At 35.2% G+C, this 9412-nt stretch overlaps 1 pseudogene; it reads right to left on the bottom strand.

Moving 5' to 3' along the window:
• Positions 1–237: 237 nt before the first annotated feature.
• On the bottom strand, positions 238–703 carry LOC143655377 (N-alpha-acetyltransferase 50 pseudogene; annotated as a pseudogene).
• Positions 704–9412: the final 8709 nt, after the last annotated feature.

Consider the following 9412-nt stretch of genomic DNA (forward strand, 5'->3'; position numbering starts at 1 on the left):
TCTCCTTCCTTCAATGAAACCACCTCACAAAAGTCAGAAAACTAAAACAATTCAACTATGATTAATGTTTAAAGTCCTTGAAAGTATTAAAATTTTACGGAAAAAGGAAGGAAAGAGAAGAAAGAGAGAGAAACAAGACACGATGGAGGAAGATTTAAAAGAAAGAAGGGAAAAAACCAATGTGCCTCTCTTTTATTTGGTGACAAATAAGTGCAAGAAAGTTCATTTGTGATTTGTTCAGTTATCTGTTTTTTGCACATCTGCATTCTGGTGAGAAGGGACTTTGAGGTTTTTCTGTAGCACATGAGCATCTGCAGGTTCTATCTTCTTGTAGCAATTTTTCCTTGCCCCAATAATCTCAAAATCAAATTCCTGTAGAAGTCCATTGCCGACTCATTGCTGGTCTGGACATGTAGATAGATGCTGTCAAAAGTGCAATTTTTTTCACAGAAGTTTAAGACATGAATTAACATTTTAGTTCCTATTCTTAGCCTCCAGTATGGTGCCAGACATCCTTAGCATCATGACATAAAGTCTCTTCTGCTTCTGTGAAGGATCCACCCTACAACATACTGCACTTACTGCAATATCAGTGAAACAGGCACGTTTTGCTAGCTCTCCAACCTCCAGCACATCATGTAGAACTCGTCATTACTGGAAAGATAACTTGGTTTACTCTCTTCAGCCATTTAATATTGTGCATCTACCAACTCCACCTGGACTTTCATCTGCACCACATGCTGAGGCAGGCCTGACCACTGATACCAATGCATCATCGTTGCCGCCTTGAGCACTTTGTGCCCACAGCTCCAGCCACTCAACCCTGCAGGCCAGTCTCCTCTCCCAGGGCAGGAAGCTGAGTAGGTGACCGAGGCCAGGAGAGTCTCACGCAGCCATGTGCCTCTGGGGTCCGCGATGTCTCCTCCACCATGTGGGTGCCCGGCTTCTCCACATGAGCACATGGGCGCTTGGCTCCAGCCCCCACCCCAAGCAAAGGTTCTTGATTTCAGGGTATCCAAGGGGCTCCCTCACTGAGGGATCTTTTATCCCTCACTAGTACATGGCTGTGTAGACACGTAGACCAGGACAAGCCATCAGTCTACTTATTTCTGATAAACAGTGTGGGTTTCTCCTCTGCCAGCATGGATGGCAAAGGCCTGCATCCTGCAGACCACCCGCATCCCTGTCTTTGGTACCTGTGTCTTCATCTACATGTGGCTCTTCAGCAGTCATTTGGTTTACAAGGTCCTTGCTGAGTTCTACGCCATCTTTCCTCCCATTTTAAACCCAGTTATCTAAACTCTGAGGAACAAAGAAATGAAGGGAGCTGTGTCAAAACTGAACAGCAGTTATCTGCAGCCACAAAAATGGTTCCCTTCCTGAAAGCAAAGTGAATTTACAGGACTGTCACTACTTTATTTCTGTCTTTTTACACTGTTACAAATGTAACAAATGCAACCACTGTTGTGTAAAAGTGAAACATTTTGACATGTGGGGAGGGTTGATTGAATAAGTTGAATGAAAGTGTCCTGATGACAATACAAAGCTACAGAATAAACATTAACAATTTTAATATTCTCCTTATCCATTGAGTGTTTTCTTCCTTTTTGGTTCTGTTTCCTCTAGTTGTTCCTTATTTGGAAACTTTTCAAGAGGTAGGTTAGTATTGGTTTTGAAGATGAAAGGAAAACTCACTTATTTATAAATGGTAAGAATTGTACCTTTCCACCTCTAAAAATACCTGTTTTGATCCACACTTTGGAGTAAATATAGGTTTCTATGTCTATACTGCAGTCTCAATAGATCTATTTATAAATAAACTATATGATATATACCATAGATGACTTATAATATATGATGGACCTAAAAAGAGCATTGCACTTGAATATAATTCTAGTTTTAATGATGGCAGTGATAGAATAAAATGTAATGGCTCTTCAGCAAAAGACAATTACATACACCATATTCTTTTCACATATTCTTAATAAACATTGTTGATGAATAGCAACTTATTGTATAATCATCTTTATCAAAGTGTTTCCTGTTTATCTGATTTTGTCTGTTTAAACTGCATTTTTCACAGCTGAGATTTTCATGAAGTTTGGTGCTTGAACATCCTCTCTCCTCTTAGGTCTTCATGAGCCCTGTACTCTCAGAGAGGGCAGAGTTCCAGACTGATACCTGGCAGAATGATCATGTTCCATGTAAGCTTTTATTCAGTTAATATACTATTATTAAAATGCCTAATTCAGGTCCAGATGATGACAGAGTCCTCTTGCAAAAGTGTTTGGGAATACATGTGGACTTACCTTTCCATAATCACTTAGGAGACCATGATTCCGTAGGATCCCTGCTACTAGTTATTTTAGACTTTCCCTGTCTTATTGAATTCATGCATTTCCTGTTATTTCCTACTGCATTTTGGTTTCATAATGTGGTATAATACAAACTGACATTTTTCTAGACTTTACCATCTGTAGTTTCCAAATGGGATTCTATAATTCCTATTATCAGAAAGTAAGTTTTTTTCTGAGTTAAAAGGTACCAAATTGGTCAGCACAAAGAATAAAATAAAAATAGTATGCATAATCATTTGTTTACTTATGTTCTCAGGCTTTTTAAAATAATGAAATATGCCAGAATTCTGTATTTTTGAAAACTTTTACCACGTGATATATTAATTACATGATGTTGTGGTAGTGGTATTAATTGCATTTTAAGTAGCAACAATACATAAGAAATAATACAACAAGGATGTTACAAGTATGGTTTCTTTCAAGTTTTAAAACATCTCCATGACGTTTATTCTATTCATTCTATACATGATATAAGTGAGTTTTAAAAAGTTAAGGAATTGAGCAACTTTATAAATTAGAAAATGGCACAGAGAATTTCATATGCAGGTTTTTGCTGCATTGGGTTTTTGGTGTCTTTTTTGACCCAGAGAGTTGCACTTTAGAATAGACTACTGCCTAGTGTGGAGTAGGTTGCGACCCTTGGAAAAAGCTTGAATCTCTCCTAACCTTCTCTTTTACTCTCTCCTACTAATAATATGCAAAGGCTTAGACCCATTATCAACACTAAGTTTAGGATTTGGACTCAAGAGTATCTTGAAAACGCTTGGGAAGTTTTTTCATAGAGCAGAAGCACAAGAGACAGCTAGAAAGTATTACAGTATATTCAAATGGCAAGGAAAGTAAGAAAACAGATAAAAAGAAGCCACAGTGATATGTAATTGCTAAGAATACACACACAAAGTGGAGGAAGAATTTCAAGACTTTTGTATATTATAACTAGTTTAGCCATGGAAATCTTTACATTTCTGTGGGTCTGGTTTTTTTGTTTTGTTTTGTTCATTTGTTTTTGATGAAGGTATTAATCACAAACACACTAAAAAGTACTAAATATATATCAAGTACTTTTCAATGCCCCATTCCACAGCCTTCATATACAAAAACTCATTTAATTATCAAATAATCCTAGTTGTTGGTACAGCACAGAGAGGTGATAAGTATTGAAATATAACCTAATATGTATCTTTTGGATAGAAATTTTAGCAGGAGAGGAAATAGATGTGCAAGCCAATTTTATTTTTCTTAGACCACTGTGAGTTTTTTCATAGGAATGGCAAAGAATATTCATCAGGTGTGTTCACAATCATGTTTACATATTCTATATTGTACCATGGAAGATAGTTGACTTTGTTCTCCTTCTCATCCTGTGCCCAAAACACATACACAAACACCTTAAAATTTTATTGAGCATAACATTTTATGTCAAGCATTGTGCTTGAGGTTATCTATACATCTGTGAAAATAAGCAACTAGAGCTGCTCATAGAGAACAGTGACTGGGAAGTTTTCCTGCAATTGCCAGTTAGATAATCTTTAGATTCTGAGATCCACATATGATTTTGGTGCATATTCTTCTCATTTTATTTAATTTACTTATTTTACAACCCTTCAGTAGTGTAAAAAATAGTTTTATCTGGTGTGTTATACAAAAATAGAATGTGTACTAAATTTGAGCCTTGGAGTCATAGTTTTCTAATTCTTCTTATAGTGAATAATTCTGATTGGGAACAGAGAGGGGAAACAAGCACAAAAACAAGTAAACATTATGCAAATTGCATCAATTACTGTGGTTGAAAATATTGAAAGGATCTTTAGATTTATGTAAGGGTTTAATTAAAATAAATACAGTATAAAAGTGAAAGTACACTAAGGGAAAATAGAAGACTCATGTTAGAGTCAAAAACTTCCAAACACAGGTTCCAGCATCTTTCTTGGGATTTAGAAACCACCCAGATACAATTAACGTACCTTAATCTCTGGGGAGCTGTCTTAGTTTGCTAGAACTGATATGACAGATACCATCTATTGGTTTGGCTTAAAAACCTAGCATTTATAGACACAGTCCTTGTAGTCACAAAGTCGAAAATCAGGATGTCACCAATGCCATGCTTTCTCTTCGAGTCGATGGTGTTGTGCTGATGGAGGGCCTCCATCTCATGGCCATCCCTGTCTCCACTCTGACTTCTTCAAACTTCTGATTCCTACCAGCCTGCAATTTCTACTGACACATGTGACATATGTGGATCTCAGAACCTAAAGATTAACTAACTGGCAATTACAGGAAAAGCTTCCCAGTCACTGTTCTCTGTGAACAGCTCTAGTTGCTTATTTTCACAGATGTATAGATAACCTCAAGTACAATGCTTGACAAAAAATACATGATCAATAAAGTTTTAAGGTTTTTATGTATGTGTTTTGGGCACTGGATGAGAAGGAGAACAAAGTCAACTTTATTCCAAGGTTGTGTTGCTTCGATATATTGTGTTGCCTCTAATTAACTGAGCCTTGATTCCTTGTCTTTATAAGACCTACATTCATTTGGATTAAGACCCACCCTGATTTAATATTGTTACAATTTAACTACAAGTTCAAAAGTTCCCATTTACAGAGTCTTCACACCAACGGAAAAGCAGATTTAAAACAAATCATGTCGTTTGTGGGGTAAATGATTCATCCCCAATAAGAACCAAGAAGGTCCTTTACTGGTGATCATTTATACCTTGGTTGTGAAACCAAGTAATCCAGTGTTAACCATCAATCTACACATGTTGACAATATGGTTAAGTATGCCTATATATTAGATTTGGACTTGAATCTGCACATTTTAATGGCTGGCCTCTACATCTTATTTTCCTCTTGGCCAGGAGTCAGCACCATAATTCCACGCATCCCTGAAGATAAGTTTTATGCTCCCACAGACCACCTGTGATCAACATTTTCTGTCCACAGAAGTAAATAGCATAACCTTACTATTATGTTTATTTAGGACTGAAACTAAAATAAAATCAGGAAAAAAGAAAAAAAAAAACCCAGGAACTGCTATTTTAGATAAGTTTATGAGGAAGGTTTTCCTGAGGAACAGAATTTTGAGCAGATATCTGATGAAGTGAAAGACTGAATCACAGGAAGCTCAAAGGCAAAGGAAAAGTCCAAACAAAAGTCACTGGGGCATGAATCTGGAGTATTCCAGAAACAAAGACACATAGTGAAGTTAGAATATGGTGACTTATGTTCTAAACGAATGAAGTTGAAGATAGAAACATCTAGTGTCTAGTTAACATGGATAATTTAAGATAAGATATCCATTTTTTACTTCAAGGAGATCTTGAAAATCGTTTTCTTTTCTGCAGGCTAAAAATCCGGAATACCTTCAACCTACAAAAAACAGTCATATCGTCAATTGAAAAAAATATTACAAACCTGGGTTTGAAGGCAGAAAAAAGTGTCTCTAAGACACCCATCAGAAAACGAAAATAAAATCATACAAATGAATGCAAACAAAACATAATAATATACTATTTAACCAAAATCAAAAGAGAAAATTGTAAAGAATTTTCTCTTTACAGAGAGAAATTGTAAGTAAAGAAAATTGGCTATAAAGGGCAAATGAAGCTAAGTTTAAGGGATATGCAATTATTGGCAATAAAATAAAATGTCTAAGCATAAAAGAAAACTGTAAGTAAGGAGTAGAACCACAGATGGCAAGTTTTCCACAGAGAGTTCATGGAGAATTCAGTTATAGTCCTAGGTATGTAATCCTGGATTCCTGAAAAAACAATTGCAAATCCTTATAGGAGGAAAGCCTACTTTAAGAAGTCTTAGAATTCCCAGAGATCATATTGATATTGGATGTCATGTTAGATTAATGTATTATTGGTGTTTTAATAAATCACAATTTTAGAGGCTTAAAACTATCCAGATTTATAGTTTGAATCCTGAAGTATAAAAACAAGATTTTGTAGGCACTCTTCTTTTAGAAGATTCAGGATAGAAATTATTTCTTTACCTTTTCCAGATTCACAAGGACACCTATTTATCTCGGCTTGTGGTCCCTTCTCAGGTCACTCCAGCTTCTTTACTTGATCATCACATCTTCCTTTACTGTATCTGATCCTTCTGTGATTACACAGGAAACCCATGGATAATCCAGTTTAATCTCTCCACCTGAAGATTCTTAAATTAATCACAATTACATAGTCTCCTTGACCTCATCAGGTGATATAATTGAGGGCATGAAAAATTTGTAGCAGGCGGCTATATTCTGTCTGTCATTCCTGTTATTATAGATAATGTTAGTTATGCAAATCTGAATCTTTCTACAAATCTACAAAAACAATGAAGATCCATAACAAGATCAATGAAATCAACCTTGATATCTGCACAAAATGTAATTAGAAAATACTAAAGCTAATGCTCTAAATTCAAAATTACATATACTGGAGAAAAAAAAATATTTGAAGCCAGCAATGTTAGATCTGCAGTCCACTCTGTGGCTGAGAAGCAAGGGGAGGTTGGGTGGAAAAGAAGTGTACAGACAGAATGAGAGGGCCCATCCAGGTGAAGAAAGACAAGGAGACAGAACTCTGACTTTGGAGCATCAGAGCACTGGCTAGAAGGATCAAAATAAAATACCTCTAAGGTGCCGTGATAGAGGAGACAGTCTCAGAAGGCCCTATGTTCTTTTTAGTAAAGAAACCATACTTCGTTACCAAGAGAAAATGATGCGTGGGTTAGGTTGAATCACGTACCCCAATTTAGACATATTCTTAATCTTAATCCACCTGCTTGTGGGTATAATGAACCTATTGTAAATAAGACTTCATGAAGTTGTTATCCTTAGTTAGGATGTGACCCCAGTGAATGATGGTGGACCTTAATCTGGATTACTGGAGTCCTTAATAGGCAAAATAAATTCAGACATAGTAGGAGAGAACACCACGGACAAGAGCTGGTAGCCAGATGGAAATAGAATGGAGAAGATGTTACCATGTGACATGAAAGTCAAAGAAACCAAGGATTTCCGCCAGCCAGAACATTAACAACTCAGGAGGAAGAAAGCTTTCTAGCCAATGTTTTGATTTTGACTTCTGTCCTCTCAAATCATGAGTCCAAAAATTCCTGTTGCCAATGCCAACCCATTTTGTATGTATTTCATGCATACAAACTAAGAAAGTGCCTTTAAGCTAAACCACGGTAACACCTCAAAACTCTGCAATAATTCATGGAATCAGTTTTTCTAGGTGTTATGAAATGAATACAAACCTTCTAATAAACAATAATCAGTATGTAACATTCATACAATAATAGTAAAAGAAGAAACAAACAAAACAAAAAAGCCTCGAGGATATAAAATCATTAGAAATCAGCACACTAAAGCTATAAAAAAGCTAGAGAAAAATTGATGGCTACAGAATAAGTCAAAGATTTCCAAAATGCACATAATTGTCTCTCGAAAAATGGGAGGGAATATGATATAACAATGACATAGAAATATTGAAATTATAAAGTAATAACATTTGCAAGAATCACAAAACAAAATATATCTACAATTTGAAAGGGCTGGATTTTCACTTGAGAAAACTTGTCCTGAATAGCCAATTCTAAGATATATCATAACATTTTTTTACTTCAAAGTGTTAATATTTCTTTCATATCTCAGAAATATTGGAGATTTGATTCCAGACCACTGCAATAAAACAAGTATAACATGAAATTTTAGATTTCCCACTGCTTACAGAAGTTGTGTTTATACTATACGGTTGGTTTTTAAGTGTACAATATAATTATTTCTAAAAAGGCAATGTATATACCTTAATCAAAATGTGATGCAGGGCAGGTACAATGGTGGTTCAGTGTCAGAATTCTCGCCTGCCATACCAGAGGCCTGAGTTCAATTTCTGGAGCTTGCCGATGCTAAAACAAAAAGTGACACAGAGACACGAAATCAGCAATGCTGTTGGAAAAATCGCACCATCAAACTTGCTGGGGCTAAAACATTGTTGCCACAAACCTTCCATTTGTGATAAACCTAAATACTATGAAAGTGCAATAAAGTGAAGTGCAGTAAGATAATGAATGTCTGTACAATATTAGATCAACAGGGAAAAATACTAGGATATTTTAAAGAAAAATATGAGCCAATGAAACATTGGACTACTGATATGAATGCAATGTATAACATTGCAAAATTACGCTTAAAGGGAGAGAGTAGTTAAATTTAGCCTGTGATAAAATACATAAAGAATTTTCAAATAAAGGGCAGCAGAGGGGAAAAAAAAGGAAAAACAAAGAAAAAATGAAAGCAGATAAAGCAGATTTATTACAACATCTATAATAGGTGGTAGGAAACATCTTCATTTAAAAATAGCAGTATTTTATAGAATCCTAAGTGAAACAAAAGTGACTAACATAGATAATTTCTAAAACATAAACACTCCAAACACCAAGAGAAATAAAACACTAAAGAGCTGAAAAAACAGACCACAATGGTGTAAGAAATGCTGTATATTTAATTCTATACTGCATTCATACAGCATAAAAGAATTGCAGAAATAAAAAAATCAGTTACATAAGCAAATGTATGTATGCTTAATGAAGCTATTGAAGAAAATTATTTTCAGGATGGTGCAGAATGCAAAAACCAAGCCTTGTGCTCAAGTTAAGTGGGAAAAATATATAAATTTTCCCATTTTCCCACAATTCCATAAACCAAGTTTTTTTAACTCGTGTTGGTTAAATGTTATTTTTTTAATTAGCTGTAAGTAACTTTTACATTTTTTTATTATAGTGCTTACTTGACAACTGCTCTTTAGGGTTGACTATTTTTCAGTATTATGGGAAAGTTGATTCTGACAGATTGCTCTTGTTTTTTGGAGGGAATATCTGTTGGTTGCCAGGTATGTCTTACTGGCAACCAACCTTTTTTCACCTTACAGATATCTGGTCACATCTTGTTAAAACTTTGTTCCAACTAATTATTTTTTAGCACAGCTGTACAAATAGAAACTATTTTTTCCATGAAATCTATTTATTTATAAACAGTATTTCTTTAAATTTTTA

Source organism: Tamandua tetradactyla, chromosome 14 (genome assembly GCF_023851605.1).
Source record: "Tamandua tetradactyla isolate mTamTet1 chromosome 14, mTamTet1.pri, whole genome shotgun sequence".
NCBI classification, from domain to species: Eukaryota; Metazoa; Chordata; class Mammalia; order Pilosa; family Myrmecophagidae; genus Tamandua; species Tamandua tetradactyla.